General features: G+C 38.8%; 1 long non-coding RNA gene across 2 annotated transcripts in view; it reads left to right on the top strand.

Moving 5' to 3' along the window:
• Positions 1 to 3,425: 3,425 nt before the first annotated feature.
• LOC148216672 (uncharacterized) overlaps positions 3,426 to 19,225 on the top strand; it is a 33,891-nt gene continuing 18,091 nt past the window's right edge. The window contains exons 1-2 of one of the 2 annotated variants that reach the window (XR_015794799.1): positions 3,426 to 3,688; positions 12,478 to 12,560. This is a non-coding gene — a long non-coding RNA (uncharacterized LOC148216672). The remainder of the gene's footprint in view (positions 3,689 to 12,477; positions 12,561 to 19,225) is intronic. The other variant, XR_015794800.1, reaches the window with a different exon arrangement.

Here is a 19,225-nt window from a genome sequence, read left to right as displayed (position 1 = left end):
TATTTAACATCTACATGAAGCTGCCAGGTGAGGTCATCCGTAACTATGAGGTGAGGTATCATCAGTTTGCTGATTATATCCAGCTATATATATCTACCCCTGGTGAAATAAGCGATGCTGCCAATGTCCTGTCTTGGTACCTGAAGGCTGTAGGGGTTTGCATGGGGAAAAACAGGCTTTGGCTCAACCCTGGCAAAACTGAGTGGCTTTGGGTTTTGGGGCCACCTGGATCTAGGAATTTACCATCTTTGGTTCTGGGTGGGGTTGCACTTGTTCAGACAGACCTGGTGAGCAATCTGGGGGTTCTTCTGGACTCATGATTCCTGCTCAAAGAGCAGGTGGCAGTCATGGCTAGGAGGACCTTTGCACAGCTTCATGTTGGGTGCCAGTTGCACCCATTCCTGGATCAGGAGACTCTACTCTCAGTCACTCATGCCCTGGTCACCTCCCGTATGGATTACTGTAATGCGCTCTACATGGAGCTGCCCTTGAAGAGTATTTGGAAGCTTCAATTGGTGCAAAATGCAACAGCGCAGGCAGTTATGTCTGCATCTAGATCTATGCACATTACACCTCTGCTCTGTGAGCTGCATTGATTACCAATTTGCTTTTAGGTCCAATTCAAGGTGCTGGTGATAAAGCCCTACATGGCATGGGCTGGGTTATTTGAGGGACCGCCTCTCCTCAGCAACATCTACCTGTCCCATCAGATCCAGCAGAAGAGGCTTGTTGCAGGTTCTGTCCACTAGAGAATGTCATCTGGTGGGCCCCAGGAAGAGGACCTTTTCTGCTACAGCACCCACCCTCTGGAACATCATTCCCCCCACAGTCTGGCTGGCCCCGATCTTACTAGCCTTCTGGAAGGGCCTGAAGACCTGGCTTTGCCATCTGGCCTGGGGATCAGTGAGGGGTGTGGAGCCCATAAAATGGCTGTGTTGTTCTTGAATGGCTGAGCTCTCCTGGTGACTGTATTGTACGGCTTTTAATTGTTTAATTGTTTTTGAAGTTTGTATTGTTTGTATGGCTGTTTTATTTTTTTATTCTTTTGATACTGTTTATGTTTTAATTGTAAGCTACCCAGAATCACGAATGTGAGGTGGGCAGCTATATAAATTGAATAAATAAATAAGAGCTGCCAGCAAATTCAGTCTACTGGTAACTGTATTCTGTGCCAGACAATGTAAGCACAGAACTTTGCTGCCATCTTTTTCCTGATGCTTTCAGGGGTAGGGTTAATGTTAGAGTGTTTCAGAATGCCAGCCTTTATGTCATTGGCATTAATTGTATTTCATTTCTCCCAGTCTCCTGTCAGCAGAAGGTGAGTGAGAAAGTACACCTGCTTGTTTGTTTTTATATCTACCCTTTTATATACCAGAAAGGTATTATAGGTTGTGGAAGCCCCATCTGTCTCACAGACTGGGGTTAGGTGAAGGATGAGATATCACCTGGAAGAAAGATTATACCAGCAGTAACAACCAAGTTACTACACCGAGGCAGGAGGATGGTCTCAATGGTACTCTGGGAATGAGGTTGGAAATCCCCAGTCATTGATTCTATGGGCTCAGTCCTGCTGCTACACCTTCTGTAGGGCATTTGAAGACCAATGGCTACTGTCAGTGACTGGATTCTACAGAGTGTTGTATTGTAATACTGTTTTATTATTGATTTGATTTTGTTTTATTTATGAGTTGATCCTGATTCCTGCAGTCTATAAATACAACAAATAAATAAATAAATAAATAAACAAATAAATAAATACCCACCCTTCATGATCCATACAAACCTTTCCCAAATTAAGGATCATCAGATGGGCTTGGGATTGACTTTCTATTTTGTATTCGTTTGTGTTAGTTTTTATGTTCTCTTTAAAACTTTTAATAAAATTTATTTTTTTAAAAAAGATGAGCTTGGGATCGTAATGCCCAGGATTTCCTGCCAATCCCGACACTGGAGATTGATAGTAGAAGCCACAAAGATCAGCCACTAATATAAAGGGATGGAGCCATGTTCTGGGCATACCTGTAAAAACTCCAGGCAGCCATTAGATGGCAGCAAAGAGACACAGAAACCTCTGGGCATCCATTAAATGGCTGCAAAGAGATACAGAAAACTTTGCTGCCATTTAGTGCTCACCTGAATGTTTGCAGCCCAGATCTGTAAACAGTTAGGGGCTTTATTAAACAGATATGCAATTAGCTACAGGTAGTCCTTGACTTATGAGCACAATTGGGACCGGAACCTCTTTCGCTAAGTGATGCGGTCATTAAGTGAGTTGCACCCGATTTTATGACCTTTTGGCATGGTCATTAAGCGAATCACTGGTTGTTAAGCAAATCCAGCTTCCCCCATTGACTTTGCTTGTTGGAAGCCCCCTGGGAAAGTTGCAAATGGCGATCATGTGACCCTGGGACTCTGCAACCATCATAAATACATGCCAGTTGCCAAGCACCTGAATTTTGATCACATGACCATGGGACACTGCAACAGTTGAAGTGCAAGGACCTGTCGTAAGTCACTTTTTTCAGCACTGTCGTATCTTCGAATGGTTATTAAGCAAATGGTCATAAGTTGAAGACTACCTGTAATTGTAAACGAAGCTGCCCCTTTTCTGCAATTATACTTTGGACCTGCATGTTAAGACACATTTAATGTCATATAGGCACCATTACATTCAAAAGAATGCATGGATATGCTCTAGAAAACTACTGATCAAGAGAATGGGAATCTTCAATAAGAAGCAAAACTACATCTATTTATTTATCATTATTGTATACTGCTTCTTTTTGTTACCCTAGGCAACAATGTATGTAGCCCTATCTGCCAGTAGTATAACATTTAAGACACATGTAACAGGCTGGCAGTTAACATTGGGCAGTATCATTTCCAATATATGCTCAACATATGTTCTCAGTCATAAGTGCCCCAAATGAGAAAGATGAAAAAAATAGCACATTAGAGCAATACTTTTCAAGATATATTTTCACTGTGTGGCTTACAGGTAGGAGGTTGTTACACTGGGATAATAAAATGAGAGTAACCCCTTACGGTTGCAATCTTGTGCAATTAGAACTCAGTGGCTGAGTTTACACAACATGCCAAGCTAAAATGTGGTCGTCTAATTTGTAGCTCAGGGTATTGTGCAAGAGAGCTGGAATGCCTTTGCTTATTTATAGTTCAGCACGTTGTAATAACTCCAGGCAGCTTGATTAAGTCCATTCGCCATCAGTTAGGGATCTCAGTTTATTTTTCAAAAGGCAAAGCGATAATGTGCTCCCTATTCTGGTTGAGGCAAAGCATGGACAGCAGCAGGATTTATGCCTCAATGTATGCAAAACTGAGTTTAAAAAGTTGCTTTTTTAAAAAAAAGGGTCAAGATTCCTGAGCTGATTGGAGATGACATTTAGTAAGTCATTCTATCCACTCGCCTTATTTTCTTTGCAAATCTGTATCCAGCTTGTATCTAGCTATAGCTGTTTATCATTCTCTTGTATCCTCTGATGCTGGGGTGTCCACAGGGTATTGTCAAAAGGTCAAGATGGCAGTCATGATGACAAATATAAAAATGGGCGGAGATTCAATCACATTGTTGGGGCTGAAAAATTTTCATTTCGTTGACCATACCCTGAGGAGATCTCTGCTCTATTTCAGCCTGCACTCTGGATGACTTTTACTTGAACAACCTCAACCGGTATGAGAATTCTAATCTGAAATTTAGAGTATAGCAATGTCTGTATTTGAATCAACCAACATTTAGTTGATCTCTAAAGGAATTAAAGGAATTGCTCTGCTGTTTGACTGGGATTAGTTTTCCCCTATGAACCAGGACAGCAGTCTCTGATTCTAATAAATCACAGCCAGTAAAATAATATATGCATATATTTAGTGCTGGTATTGCTGGTACAAACAATGGCATTTCTCAGTGTGATCAGCAGATAATGAGCTGGACTTGAAACCCTGCTTAAGTAATTTGGCTTTGCATAGCATTTATCTACCCATTGTGGTATACAAATGATGCTGTACTACCCTGATATAGTTTTGAACTGGATGGACCCAGTCAATTGTGGTTTATTCAATCAATCATAGTTAAAATTTTAATGTGATCTATAGTTTAATATGATATGTGATCCCATTTATAACCTGAAGATTAATGTTCATGGTCAAACAATTTCATGACTCATTGCTCCCTTGAATAATTCCTTGGAGGTAATCTGCTGGTTAAAGGTCATAGACAAAGAACTTATCAAAACCTTTTTGACAGCAGAGTTGAAACTTCCTGCAACTTTTCTGACATTGTTCTTCCCTGGTGCTCACAATCTGCTTGTTTTGCTTTGTCATTTCACCCCTGGATTATGAACATGAACTGCAACATCAGGAAGAGTGTCATTTGTGTGTGTTTTTCTAGATTATTAAAAGCCATCTGAGCTACAAATTCTTTTAAAATTGTAATAAAGTACAATAATGGGAGATGGAGAGTAAGAATAATATTAATTGCAAAAGAACTGTCATTTTACTTTATGAAGAAGAGTTGGAAGAACTGCTTGATGAAAAAAATCAGTTGATTATATTCTACATAGATACATAACTTGTGGCCTCCCAAATCTTGGATGTCACCACCAAATTTTAATGTTTAATGCTATGGAAGGGGGAAAAGATTAATTATATGGAGAATAATTATATTAATTGCATTTAAGTAGTTTAATTTTAACTTAGGTTTCATTTAGTTAAGTTTCGCTTTTGACCTGACACAGCCCATTTTTTGAAGTATGATATTTGGTGGAATATGGAAAACAGTTTATTGGATTATGGAGTCCTTGGTGCTCTCTGAGCTTGGTTGTTTGCTTGCAGACGTTTCATTACTCAACTAGATAACACCATCAGTTTATTGGATCCCTTGTAAAATTCCATGAATGTGACATGGAGATCACAAGATAAAAGCCCTATCTGAAAATAACCCAAGTGTACCAGGACTGCCCTTGTAACTCCAGCAGAATCGAATTCAAAAGATAATTTCTAGAATGTCCCATTGCTGCTTTCCTGTTATTGCTCTCTTACCAGGAGGAGGAGTGGCCCTTGCTACTATTCCTTGTCCTACAAAGAGGTCCTGAATCCCAGAAGCAAAGAAAATCATATTTTGGCAGCTTTTATATATTGCTGTAAATCATGGTTTACAAACCACAATGTTTGGGTTCAAACAACACATTAAACCAGAACAAAACGAACTGCGTTATGGGTTAGGACAATGTGTGAACCCAGTGGTTGCATTCCCGTGACCCATGAAGTTATTGTAAAGACTAACATCACACACACAATGACTATTATTTCTCCCTGTATTGAGGTTCGTTTTAAACTAGGAATGGGAACTTATCTCATTTAAACCTGGAGTGACCACCATTTTCGGTTTCTAGGAACTGGAATTTGGAACAAGGCATTTGGAATTTGAAATCAAGATGTTCAGACTGTGTCCAATGTTCAAACTGGAATTTGAAATAAAAATTGCACAAGTAGGTAGAGAAAGGAGACAGGAGATAGGTATGTGTAATCATTAACCCTTTTGAGTGGTTTAGGATATCATGATCATACGATTCATAGGGCAAAAGGCAATACAAGGCAACCCACAAGTTAGTCCCATTTAGTTCAGTGGGGCCTACTGCTAAGCATTTAGCCAAGCATTGTAACTCAAAACTGCAATCTTTTAGAAACTTAATTAGGAAAGAAATTGAGACTTAGGTCTGAGTAAATATGCATCTAATTTCCTTGCAAATTACCAAAAAAAATAAAATAAAAAATGGTAGTAGTGAATGATGCATGAATGGGTGAAAACAGCTTCCATTCAGCGTGGCTTTTCCTTGCTATTGTTCATCATTGATTTCTTGGTTGCTTTGTAAGTGATTGATGCAGGAGGAAATTATCCTTTTTCTTCTAATCCATTCCATTTCCTCCAGAAGAAAACATGCTCCCATTCTGAATCCCATTTCAAACATAGCAAGCACGGCCTCCATTTCCCACCCTCTTTCATTCCCCTGGGATTGGCAGTGAACTCTGGTCTGGGGAAGGGGAAGGGGAAGAGGCATGGCTGGAGTTTCTCTTTCCATTGTTCCTCCTGCACAGCTGACTGTGTTCTCTTGTGCCTGAAATGCCATTTTGCTAGACCTCATTTCTGCCAGCCTGACAGATTGGGTTTGGGTGTAAGTGTGCATTTACACAGCCTGGCTTGGTTCCTGTAGCAGATGCCTTGACATGTGATGGAATGAGGTAATGACCTGGTTTGGATTGTCTCCAAAAATCTCAGCCGAAGGAGAGCGGCTGCATCTCCTGAAAGTAATGTTCCATGTTCCTGCTCCCTGACATTTATAAGAGTTTCTTTATAGCAAGAAGGTAACAAAATCAGCTCATTCCCCTTCCTCCCAGCGGCATTGTTCTTTAATAGGAGCAGCACAAGCTAATAATAGGCTGTGTGTATGTTTCAGTCTGTGCAAGAAATTAGGGGGTAATTGGAAAGATTCCCATTACCATGCACATTATGGCATTTCTTACTAGAAGCCCAACACTGAAAGCAAGATACTGTATTTTTTAAAAATGTGTCATACATGTGTCCTTCTCACAAAACAGGATGGGGTATTTGGTTCCTTCTCTTCTCAAGACCTGAAAGACCAAATGGGGCAGCAGAAAACAGGCCTTGTGATGATTCTAAGTCAGTCCTGCTGGCAATCAAACCCTGAAGAAGATGGTTGGTGGTCCCTCTGACTGAAACATTGGGAGCTGAATCTACTGCAAGCCATCCAATATGTTCCAATCTGCCTTCTGCTTGGAAACAAGCAGTTTAGTGTTGTCTAGTGTGATAGGAATTCAGCTGTCTGGGATAAAAGAGCAGAATCAACAGACTAATTTTAATTTTTCCTCTCTTTGGGAACCAGGCTGCTCTCTAGCAGGAACATGGAACATCAGTTGTCTTGGGTTTTTTAGCTGATATGGGTATCTCTGCAATTACAGATCCCACTGGTTGTGTTTGCACAATATACTTATCCTGAATTGACTCAGTTACCAGGGTACACGAAGTACGCTGAACCATTGTTCAGAAGCTTTGGCTGGCTTCTCACAAAACACTGAACCACAGACTGGCCTATGCACATTTAGCCTAGGGTTCCCATTGCATAGGATTACCACCATAAGGCACAACATTAACTCGCTCTATGCCAGGGTTTCTCAACCTTGGCGACTTGAAGATGTGTCAACTTCAACTCCCAGAATTCCCCAGATAAGAGTTACTCTATCATGTAACTATTACCTGAACAGGTTTGTGATTAAGAGAAAGAAGACAAGGAATGATCCATGGGAGAGGAGTGGCAAGAAGACAGCCCAACCCATGTGACTAAAGTTCTGTCTTTTTTTAATGTGTTGGGCCCTGCCCTTATCCACATGCTTTGATTTTTCATAAGAATATCATGCTGTGAATGGGATGTCTTGTAAATGAGGCTGAAAACGCTCATTTTCTGCACAGAGTAAAGCTTTATAAAAACAACAATTTGAACGCATAATATGTGTTTCCTTCGCATTATTGTAATTAGGTACTACATATATTTGACATTAAACTTATAACATTTATACTTTGGTTACCTTTCTGGAGCCAGATTTTAAAAAAATGATCAGAACAGGCTTTCTTGATAGAATGGGTTAGGAAAAAAATAGTAATTAGCCAAAATATTTTGGAGAAGCTGCCCCAGGAAGGTGCCAAGTAGCTATTCAGGAGTATCCACAAGGAGGGGTGAAAAAAGTCAAGATGGTGGCCACAACCAAGCATGTGCTGAGAGACATAAAGAAGAGGGGGCTTCAATCACATGGTTGTGGCCACCATTTTGACTTTTTTGACCCCTTCCACCATGAGGCTGTATCTGCTGTAAAGTTTTTTGTGCCCTTTCTGACACAAACAGGAAAAAAGCCAGTTATTTCTCTGATGAAAGAGCTTCAAAGTGTTTGCCGTAATGCAGATTTGTCCTCTGATATCGATGGGACTCCATCAAGGGCTTGTAGAACAACATTTTGGAGAATTTGTGCTGCAGTTTTATTTCTCTAACGCTGCCATCTGCCATCTAAGTCATTTTATCATCTCACAACATACTTGGAGTGCTTAAGGCACGGAGCCAGTTTTACAAGATGACACACACATTTTTCCAATGAAACTGACACAGACTGCAAATATGTCATGTGCATTTAACTAAATATTTGATAAATATGTGCAAAAGACAGAATGTTTTATCAGAAACCAGCAAATTCGGCATGAAAAACTGACAGCCACTTCTTAGTATCCCTTCCATGATTCTATACATTAAAGAAAAAAACTCAACTTCTTCATATGTTAGAAATGTAGATTTTCAGTGTATGCAATCACAGTGTGTTCCCTAAAGTGGAAGAAAAAGCCATATGGCATACATAACATATCCAGGACCCACCATAGATCCTATTGTTTTGAATCTGAACATTGAATATTTGAATTTTATTTAATTATTTATCCAATTCGTATAGCCGCCCATCTAAACCAGTGACTCTGGGTGGCAAACAGTCATAAAACCAATTAAACAAAGAACAATACAAAAAAGAAATTAAATACAAATAGCATCCAAGATATATTATAATCCATTGGTGTCAACATAACCAAGAAATGGGGCCCTTCACTTACTCAGGACCCCAGGCCTGGGCACATAGCCAGATCTTCAAATCTTGCCTAATGAAAATCGTGTATTTTGACAAAAGACTGTAATGATTCAGTGTGACTCCAGATGTTTTTGGTGGATAATTTACTGGCAAGGGTGGAGTCTGAGGCTTGTCCTCCCCATTGGTTAGGCCATTTGCATGGCGTCTGAGAAGTAGTATGGAGCTCCGTAACCTTGGCCTGGACAGCAGTCATTCTCTGTAGAGATCTGACCCAAGCTATGCTGTCTGTGGATAGGGGTCCATTTGCCTCCCCTGCACAATGCTTGCAGATCAGCAATCCAGAGATTTCAGAGAAGGGGCCAGACAAGATGTCAAAAAGCACAATAGCTTAATTCAGAGATCGAGAATCATCAAAAACCACAGCAAAAAAGAGCTGACAGAGGGTTTATCTGCACTGCTCAGTTGCCCCAGCAACCATTTTTGGAGGGCAGGAATGAACCATGTTGTTCTGTATTCACCCCCTCCCATTGCAAATGTGACTTTTGGACACATTTTCTTGCTGTGGTTTTTAAAATACTCCTTTCTCCTTTATGTCACCTTTTTAAAAATAATAATATTTTTTAAACTTTAAGAAACAGAGATAATAAACTAATACAAACTTATAAAAATATATATATAAAAAAAGAAAGAATAAAAAGTGCAAAGAGAAAAGAAGGAAAAAAGGGGGGAGGAAAAGAAAAAAAATAAAGAAAAAAGAATATATAAAGAAATGACTTCTCCCTTCATCAAGACAAGTACAAACAATTTCAGCAATTTATCACCTTCTCTAACATTTCAACCAAAGATCCTTTCATCCAGTATCTCATCTTTTATCTATTAGTAAAGAATAAAACCTCAACATTCAAACATAATCAGCAAAAGTGCACTAAGAGTTACCAGAAATAACAATATATATAACATTAAACAAGTAAATCAGTTTCATTTCTTTTACTTTACACAGTAACTTCTCATTTTCTCTAACAATACAACAATAACAAAAAATATCTTCTTTCCATATTTTATCTTATATCTATAAGCAAATCTATAAAAGCTCTTTGTTCAAACTTAATAAAAAAATTCCATTAAGAGCTACCAGAAAATCTTAATCTTTAAATCCTTCGAATAATATTCCACAAATTAATTTCTTACCATTTTCTCTTTGTCTCCTCTTAGAAATTCCTTTGTAAATTTAACACTTCCTTTTAGTGTCATAACCCATCACATTCTCTAATCATACAACAAAAAAAAATCTCTTTTCCTCATATCTTATCTAATAGCAAATCTTTAAGGTCTCATCATTCAGTCCTGGTCAAGAAAAATCCATTAAAAACTACTAAAAGAAAAAAATCATATATTTTAACCATGATTGAACAAACTGACTTTATAATCCTATTTGGTTTTGAAAGCCTTGATGTCTATTCCTTTTAAGTAATGTCTCAAAAGCTGATTTCTTTTCATTCTCTCTTTATCTTTCCTCAGAAACTCCTTCATAAGAGTAGCACATCTATTTTGTAAGTCCAAAATAAGGAAGTTGTCCATGTCACTCTTCTGCATTGAAATCCACACATCCAAGTCACTCTTCTGATTTATGATTTGTATGTCCCTCTGAAACCCACCAGAGACCACTGTTTTATGGTCTCATTGTGGGGAGCCTCTGTAAGAAGCCCTATGGGTGATCCTAAATCTTTCCCTTTGTCTGGGGAGGAATTTTGAGGTGCCTATCTGTTTGTTGGCTCCTTGTTCTACCATGGTCATCGGCTCTGCTGAAAGCAAAGCTGTCTTCAGTTTGCTATTGCTTCTCCAGAAGTGTTTCCTTTATGTCATCTTGAGGGCTCTTCTCCATTTTGGCTGGTGAGCTTTACTTTGTGATAGGCTAGCCCTGGGAGTTGCATCAGGTCCCAGCTGAGTCAATGGTTAGCATGGTCCCTACTCAATTCCACAGCTATCTTTCCCAGGGATGGTGTCATAGCACAATGGTTATAGCACTTGTCTTATATAAATAGAAGACTGATGGTTCATAAACCCAGTAGAACTTTCCCCCTCTCCCCAATACATATATCACATTGTTTTTCTTTCCCTGAGCTATCTACTTTCCATGTTTTTGGTTGTTGTTTTTTTTTACAAATTCACTGGTGCACTTTTTCATCCCTTTTCCCTGGCATTTTTTTTTATAATAGTCCATCAGTGCACAGTTTGAATTGTGCAGACAATAAGACTAGTATCTTTTTCTGTCTAATTTCTCTTTTCTGCTTCTTGTGGTAGAATCACTTTTACAACAATGAGCCAAGGGGACCTGGGAAATATAATTTTTCTAAAATAACTTATGTTTGTCAGGTGCTCTGGGAATATTATATTTTTCAGTACACCTGCTGCTTAGTTAATGATTAACACAGGATTTCAAGTGCCAAGACAGAGAAAGGGGCTAGAAAGAGAAAAGAGTGATTTCTTCTCCTTCTGCTACTGGTATCTCAGTCTGTGTCTCTTGGATGTCTTAAGAAAAAAAAATGCTGTTCATATTTCAAATGGCCACTGAAGACAATAGACTTGCTTTTTCTTTTCCTAGTAAAGCTTTTAGGATTTTATGTTTTAATACTTCCATCTGTTTGTACAGATATTTTAGGGTTTTTTTCTTATATGTTAAATTGTTTGCTACTGTACCCCCTTGTTAAACAGAGAGTAAGCGACCTTATGTCCATCTTATAAAGAAATATTATTGCATATTATTAAAGTTTACACATATTATTAGTGCATATTATTAAATTGTGTGTGTGTGTATGTATATATGTAAAGAATATGTACAAGGAATATGTACAGAGCTGCCAACAACGTCAGTTAAGGCCAGGAGGCATTTAGGAAGATAGGGTGCTTGGAAAGTACCAGATGTTTAGGAGTGCCCCCAGGTTGTACTTTCCAGGGAGAAGGTATAAGGCAATTCTGCAGACTTTCCCCCCTCAAACTGAGTCACATCAATTAGGAAAACAGCCACCATTTTGAAGGAAATTTCCAAAGTAAGGATTATGAATCAACAGGAACAGCAGCCATTAGCAATATTTGGATGGGAAAAGCAGAAATGTGCATGAGTGTATGCAGGTGGGAAGACTTAGAGGACTTCAAGGATGAGGGATGTGGTGTCCCTCCAGAAGCATGCATGCACACACTTATGCACATACAATGGTAGCGTAAGGCAAGGAATTTTCAACCAATAGCACTGAAATTTGGTGAGAAACTGAAGATATGAAATACTATTAGTTCTCACGCTTCATTACCAGCACATCATATAAGATTTAGAATCTGATGTACCATTATTATCCAGGGGAGACTTATAAATAATGTTTCTGGCAGATGTATTATACCAGTGCTTTTATTCTTTTGAAATTACAGACTTCTAATCAAAAGGGCTAAAAATGTACACTTTCTAGAATTAAAAAGTGTTGAACTCTGAAAGCTCTGAAAATGAGCAAACAGGTTTAATATTCAAAGCATGAGTGAATTTTATTTCTCTGAATGTGGACTTTTTCCAGAAATATGGTTTTCTACAAGTTAACCAGCCATCAGAAGTGCTAGAATGTCAAATGGTAATAACTCAGTATTACTCTTTCTTTTTCTGAAAATGAAACAGAGAGGAAAAAGAGAGAGGAATCACACAAATCATATTAGTTGTTGTTCTTAGTTTAAGGAGAATATCACATCTTGTTTGGTTTTGGAATTTGGTATTACATAGTTTCTTGAAATCCCTTTTTGGATTTTGAACAATTTATTACCTGTATACTCTGCCTTTCTGTCTAGCAGGTAGCAATCTTGACTGGAGTGAGAAGCTAAGCAGTGCTAGACTTGGTTACTACTTGGAGAGGAGACAACCAGAAAACCTCCAGGTGTGGCTACTGGATTAGACTATAGAAAATCTTTCAGAATTGCTACTGGCCTGTTGCCAAGAACACACATGCTGTGTGTCTGATATCCTTTATCTAAAGTCATCAAGTCAATCAGCAAGCATTTCAAATGATAATCAAACGCTTGGGGCTATAATGATTTTGACTGTAGAATATGCAGCCCTATGTTAGGAATATACTCACCTCCATTATTTTTCCTTCCTTTTGTAGAAAATGTAAGATCATTTAATTTGGACAAGTATCCATTAGATTACAAGTGATAGTAGTAACTCACTAGTAGTAATTCACAGGGAGTTTTCGATTTCTCAGACCTCTTTTCTTCTCAATATTATCTAATTAATTGGGGATTGAAGGATAATTATGTGCATTAACTTCCCAAGTTAATCTTTTAATTGCTAGACCTCCTTATTAGAAGCTAGGACAGGGAATAGAAAGTCAAGAAGTCAGAATGAGTCATCTGAAGGAGCAAATGGAGGAAAGAATAATTATGCCAGGCAAAGAGAATTAAGTCCTACCCAACATTCACATGCAACTGGACTATTTTTGAATGCAAAGGACAAGGCTGTTCCCGAGGACACATTTTGGATGACTATCTTACTCCGTATAAATAAAACAATACAGGAATAAGCATAATTGGCATTATTCCAAGGTTTATTTATTTTATACCATATTAGTGGTACATTAAACTTCATTTTCATCATTCTTCATTAACTACTGCTAATACAACTAACTGATACCACTCTGGATTCAGATTTTTGTAACCCAAATTTGGTATCTCTCCTAGAGACTCCAACTTCAAAGCTCATTGAAATGGCTGCACAATGTCATACTGATGATGATAATGATGTGGTGATGGAAGGCAAAACCCACATTATTTCACTTTCCTTTATATGTTCTTCTTTAGAAAGCTGCTACAGATGTAGTCTTTAGAGAAAACATAGCATTAATTCTCTTCCATATCCTTACTGATCTGTACAGTGGCAAGTATCTGAGATACTTTTAAATGTTCTGCAATATATTCCTGCTCTCCAGAATACTACAGCATATTTGCGGTAGTTGTATAGCTTAATAGAGGCTGGCAAAAAAAGCTTATCAGCAATATATCTACCTGGAAATATGCTGTAGTAACCTAAGGCAGCTGTAATAACTAGCAGAATAATTAAAGGTGTCTGAATTATGCAAAACCCCAGATCATGTTTGTGGGTGAATTCACATTCCTTGTGAGATGAAGGTACTTGTCACACACTGAGTTCTTTACTTCATAATACAGCTTTCTTCATATTCATTTCATAATAGAATCACCACGGCCTCCTATCCTTCATTTTAAAAAGTGTTGGCTTTGGCATGGAAATGAAGTAGTATACATTAAAAAGTGAAGAGTTTAGGAGGTTACATTCAAGTGCTTTCAGTTCACTTCCTGGAGCCAGCTGAGACTCAAAGCAACAGGATAGAAATGTACAAATACCCCCTTTATCACTCTTGACAGGACGCCAAACCTGAAACAAGGGAAGCTCAATATATCAGAGGATTGGCTTCACATACCAAAATTGAGTCTGGTTACCAAATATCTTCCAAATTCTAGGGAAATAAAGGCTTTGCTTAATTTTCCACAGACGAAAGTAGAAAAACCAATCACTAAAGTCAGATCCAGACTAAAGCTTTCTCTGGTATCATAATTAAGCATTTGTATATCCTGTCCTTACAGCATGTTAATGGGAGAATTTTATGCAGAAAGAGAAATACTGTGTTTTTAAAAAGACAGCTTTTTCTAAACCTTCCATTCTCCTCAGTCCACACAGAGCTTCATCTCTCTCCATTTGGGGGGTCTACGTTTCATACTTTTATACTAAATTCCTAGTTAGGAATTTAACTAGATGACAATCCCTAGTTGATCTTGGCTGGAGCTAAGTTGGATCATGCCTGGTTAGCACTTGGGTGGGACACCATCAGGAGATCTCACAGTTGCAGGATAGACTGGTATGTAAAAGAAATCTATCCTGAAGGAAGGCATTGGCAAACCACTTCCATACTATTGTCCAGAAAACGATATGGGCAAGTCCATGAGAGCGTAAGGAGTTGAGATATCTTTTTCCTACTACACTCAGTAGGTTCTCTGCCTCCTTCTATTGTCATGTCAATATTTAAGGTACTGGGAGATTGTTTTCAATTACTTATTCAGACCTGTGAAGAAAAAGAAATCAGGATATAGGTGGATATAATAGTGTTCAGTGTTCCTATCCATTATACAGCCCAATGGGAGCTCATTAGAGGTATCTGCTTCCAAAGAGAGTATCTTCTATTCACTAATTTTATAAGTAGAGAGTGCTTTGCTTGGGTCATCCTGAATCTTCCTAGCCTAAAACTATCTAAAGAATTTTTTATGTTCATCTGGAAAATATGGGCTAGTCAGCTGGTCTAGGTAAATTGGTAGAGAGTGTTTTTAATGTTAAGATTCTCAGGCACATCAAAGGGCGAGTCTTGCTGAAGAAGTGTTAACCTGACTTCCACAAACGTAAGCCCTGCCTTACTAAACTTTCAGAATACTTTGGAGACATCAAAAAAACATGTGGAAAAATGTTTCTGACAGTCCTTCACCAAAGGGTTTGAATAAAGTTAGCAGTCATAGCAAAATAGGAAAGAATTTTTTGGAGAAAGAATTGCTTAAGGAGTAGAACATTAATTAATTAATGCAAAGTCAATTCTGTGCTGCATCAACAGGTGTATAGGTTCAAGATCAAGAGAAGACATTGTTCCTCTCTGTTTTTTGTTGGTTAAACAGCATTTAGAATATTGTGTCCAGTTCTGGGCATTAAATTTTACAAAGAACACTGACAAAATTAAATGTGTCCAGAGTAAAGCAACCAAGATGAGAAGGGGTTGGAAGGAAAAACTTATGAAGAACATAGAAGAGATGGATATATTTGAGAAGAGAAGATTGTGGGCAGGTATGATAGCCACATGTGAAGGTCTATCATGTAGAAGACAAGACAGAATTGTTCAGAGATGTTCCAGAATACAGGACAAAAAAAAAAGAAGAAGAAGATTTAAATTACAAAGAAATACCCTTTGGATGGATATTATGGAAAGTTTCAAATAGTAATTGCTTTTCAACAATGGAACAGGCTGCCACAGGTGGCAACACTGGAGGTGTTTAAACAGGGGCTGGATGGCCATCTGATTAGGATGACGTAGCAGTAGATTTCTGTACTTGGCAAGGAGTTGGGCTAGATGATGTCCAAGGTCATTTTCAAGCATTCTGTGATTCAGCGATCTGGAATTACTTCTCATTCCAAGTTTGTGGATGACACCAATTATTCATGGAATTTAAAAACAAAACAAAATAAAATTAGAACTGCCGAGTTCCAAGATAATTTCTCCCCAAACTGAGGAATAAGCAGTAGAATGGTAAGTATACTTCAGTGATGTGAACTTGAGATACATATTGGGAAAACAAACCATAGATAAACAAATCATAAATTTTGAAGGGATCTGAGCTGTCAATGACTAACCAGCAGAGATCATAGTCTGAAAATGCCAACTCAGTGGCTTGATTTACATATAACACTAAATCATAACATGCTATGCTTCCTTTTGGCTTAGCATGAACTATGATCCTCACCTGATATGGCTTAGCTATTAAGACTTGTTCTACAAACCATTGCATGAGAATATTGGCTTAGTGTAATGAATGAACAACTATGTAAACTGCAAATTTTATGTTAGGTAGCAATTACAAATGAGTTGGCAAACACTGTAATTTCCATATACAATGATATAATGTGATCATATTTGGAATGCTAACTACAGTTTAAGTCACCATACCTCAGAAAAGATATGGCAGAGGAAAAGAAGCAAAAAAAAAAAAAAAAAAAAAGCAGTTAGCGTTGGAGTTATATTCAACTTGGAGAAAAGGCAAGTAAGCAATGAGGAATATGATAAGAGACATACATAGTTAAGCATGAAATGGAGAAAGATATTCAGGTATTCAGAAAGATATGTTGTCAGGTGTTAGAGAACATGGGAGATCATCTCTTGCTTTATAATGGGAAAAGAAACATAAAACCAATGCTTGTTAATGACCACCCATGGTGTCCATAATCTTCTTCAGGCATTTTATGGGAAGAAAGATGTAGGTCCTGAAATTCCTTTTGAGATTATAAAAAACAAAATGGTAGTTTTAAGTTCCCATTTTGGGTCATTCAAAAATCAAAGCAGCAAGGCATAGAAATCATGGTGTACCAAGGTTTGTTTTCATCCTTTTCTAGCCAACTGCACACTGAGGATGATGTGTTCATGTTCCCATTAATTTTAGAGACCCAGGCAAGGATGTTCTTGGTAATGATAAAGTAATGATAAATCATTGGGACATGTTGAGCAGGGCTGTTGTCTGGGCTATGAATGTCTTATTTGCTTCATTTCTGAACACTTGCATGCTCTTGTCCCTCTCCATTTCTTGGTGCCTGTTTAAAGGAAGATTCATTACAACTGAAGAGCTCCTAGCCCTACTAATCAAAAGTTATTTGCCACTATTTTACCTTCCCCCCTCTTAACAATTTTTTTTTTACAATTAAGGAAAAAGAGAAGAGGAAACAACATTAGTGGATGATGCTATCTGGATCTTTCTCACATGGATGAGGAAGATTGATGGCACAATCAAAGCCTTTCTAGGAGCCCCCATACATTTCACTAAGCTACTATATAATGCAATATGTAGTCTATACCATACCATACCATACCATACCATACCATACCATACCATACCATACCAAATACCCATATGGCTCAGGGTTTGGTAGCCAAAGGACTGTCTTTCCCAAATAGTTTCTACCTGACCAATCCAGATAGTGAGAGAACTTCTAAGGCTCTCCATCTACCAGGAGGGGGCCAAATGGAAAGTATTCTCAATGGCAGCTCCCATCCTATGGAACAGTTTGCCCTCTAATGCTATAATCTTGCTGGGGACACCTCTTTAGATGAGGAGGATGGGGAAGAAGCAGAGCCAGAAGTATCCAGTGCAGCATTCTTGTGGCTGGAGATTCCAGCAGTATTGGAGTCAGTGATCCTACTCTGATCCTACTAGGCAAGTTCACAGGACTCTTGTCTGCATCCACTGACAGTAACTCAGACTCAGTAGTTCAGCAAGTTAGTCATAGACAGAAGGACATAATGAAGATCCAGGACCAGAAAGCTGATCTGAGAGGCTAACTTGAAGGCACATGAGTGCTAACAGGAGAGCCGATTCTGTAACTATAGGCTGATGATTCTTAGCAATGCACCGGATGGATGGAGGCTCAACATGGCTATTCTGGTCACTCCCCTTGGTTAGTGTGGAAAACAACTTATCAAAGCCTTTGTTCTGACCTGTGAATGGCCTGCATGGCCTGTTTTGGACCTTGGATTCCATTGGACCTTGTCTCTGTCTTCTCCTTTGGATTTGTTACCTGGCTGATAGTTCACCAGACCCCATCCTTGCTTGCCTCAGAGGCACTGCAAAAGGACTTATTTGTCCTGTTTTATTCTAGCTAGCAGCAAGAAGAGCTGGGCTTTGTTATCTCTGCTCTGTGGCAGATTTACAACTGCTAATTTAGTTCCTGGAACCCAGCTGTGCTGGCACAGAAAATCTGAGGTAAAGATGCCCCTCCCCCCACTCTCATGGCTAGCTTTTCTGGAGGGCCTTTGGAGACCAACTGTGGAGCCACAGGCACATACACGTATATATTGAAGGTTTAAAATATATTGTTTTAATATCTGTATATAACCTCGCCCTCTCAAGTCCTGCTATGTTGCCTCATTGCGGCAGGGGGAGGGGGTGTTCCTGGGAGGGATGAGTGAAGAGCACTGAGAGTGTATGCCAAGAGTATATATTTCTGAAAGGGTCACCCAAGGTGTGAAGGTCATCCCAGCTGCCCAACTAAAGCAAGCAGGCACTATATAGGGCAGCAGTGATCTAGGAAGATGCTGAAGGCAGATGATCAGTTTAATGACAGTGTCAAAGGCATCAATCCATACTGTGCAGGAGAAGACAAGGTAAACCACTTGTGTATTTTTACCAAGAAAATCACATGGATAGAAAATAATACCAATTAGACTTTTTGGGCAATCCTTTAATATGACAGTCATCCTAGTTTATGCTCCAACCATCAATGCAGTAGAGGAGGTTGATGAATTTTATAATCAATTTCAGTTTGAAAGCAACAGAACATGCAAGCAAGATATACTGCTGGTGACTGGAGACTAGAATTTATTTATTTATTTATTTTATTTATATATCAAATTTGTTACTGCCCATCTCATTGAACAGTGACTCTGGGTGGTTTACAGAAGAGATAAAATCAATTAAAATACAATATAAAACAATCTTAAATAATTAATAAATAAATTCCAAGGGATGTTAAAATCGGCAAACAGCTCGGGGAATGTCATCAGAGTGCCAGCCACCCCCAGGATCGATTACAATTCTTGTCACCGCATGCAAGCTGACAGAGCCAGGTCTTAAGTCCTTTCCGAAAAACCTGGAGGGAAGGGGCCTGCTGCACCTCTGGAGGGAGAATATTCCAAAGGGTAGGGGCAACGGCAGAGAAAGCTCTCCTGGGCCCCGCCAGCTGACATTCTCTCACTGATGGCGCCCGCAACATGCCCTCTCTGCC

This window comes from Python bivittatus, unplaced genomic scaffold (genome assembly GCF_059951505.1).
Source record: "Python bivittatus isolate LINGU-HERP-01145 unplaced genomic scaffold, Pbiv_v1 ctg000080_np1212, whole genome shotgun sequence".
Taxonomy (NCBI): Eukaryota; Metazoa; Chordata; class Lepidosauria; order Squamata; family Pythonidae; genus Python; species Python bivittatus.
The sequence above is the reverse complement of the archived record's forward strand: the minus strand, read 5'-3'. Positions and strand labels throughout refer to the sequence as shown.